General features: G+C 41.1%; 1 protein-coding gene across 1 annotated transcript in view; it reads right to left on the reverse strand.

Annotated features, from left to right (window-relative positions):
• The window catches only part of LOC106878539 (serine/threonine-protein phosphatase 6 regulatory ankyrin repeat subunit B), a 187,752-nt gene that overhangs the window by 2,386 nt on the left and 184,230 nt on the right, over positions 1 to 1,136 (reverse strand). The window lies entirely within an intron of this gene.

Genomic DNA, 1,136 nt, shown 5'->3' on the forward strand with positions numbered 1-1,136 from the left:
TATATATATATATATATATATATATATATATATATATCTATATATATATATGTAAGTGTGAAAGCGCGTGGCTTAGTGGTAATGCTGTTGCACACACGATCTTAAGATCGTGATTTCGATTCCTGGACTGGAAATGTGGTTTGTTCTTGAGCAAAACACTTCATTTCACGTTGTTCCAGTCCATTCAGCTGGCAAAAGAACGAGTGACCCTGTGCCGGACCGGCGCCCCGACCAGGTGGGGAATATATATATGCCACTGAAACCGGGAAACCGGCCCCTGTGAGTCGATATATGACCCGGAAAGAAACTAATATATGTATGTACTACGTACGAATGCATACATGTATGTATCTATTTGACTGTTAGTCTACCTGTCTGCCTATCCGATTTACTATATACTCAAGCAAGACCGATGATTGACTACCAGGCCGCTGGTGATGATGCTACACACCATACTAGTCTTGTCTGTCGGGCATGTGGAAGAGAGTGTGATTCAGCAGGAGGACTTAAACGACACGCAAAGGTACATGGAGCCCAATTACAGCAACAGCCAGCTATTGCCAGTAAAGGTTTTGGATGCCAACTCTGTGCAAGACATTGTAGATCTTTGGCTGGGCTAAAAAGTCACATTCGATCACAGCACCGTTAAGTTAAGCTTCGTGCAATGGCCATACTCGATAACGAGGGGGCAGCCATCACCATCATGTATGTATGTATGTATGTATGCTGTTTTAGCTCAAGATTTCTTGCCAATAAAGAGCCGGTTTCTAACCTAGATCCGAGGCTCCTTCACTGGAATTTAAACATCAACAACAGATAATACAGTTCTATATTTAAGAGATGAGGAATTATTTACATTATTTACATTTGACGTAAAGAGAGGAATTGCTCAGTGCCTAAAACATCGAGCAAAGAATATAAGTAGCGATCGTACCCACCACGAAGAAATGATCAAGCTCAGTAACAATCTATTAAGAAACAACTACCCCAAGAACATACTATCTACTACAATTATGAAGAAAAGAGAGGATGAAACCAATAAACTGTCTACAGTCTGTCTACCCAATGTGAAAGGCCTCTCCGAAAAGATACAAAAGATATGCGGCCCATATGACATCAGGGCAGTATTCAAGAGC

The sequence above is a fragment of the Octopus bimaculoides genome, chromosome 7 (genome assembly GCF_001194135.2).
Source record: "Octopus bimaculoides isolate UCB-OBI-ISO-001 chromosome 7, ASM119413v2, whole genome shotgun sequence".
Taxonomy (NCBI): Eukaryota; Metazoa; Mollusca; class Cephalopoda; order Octopoda; family Octopodidae; genus Octopus; species Octopus bimaculoides.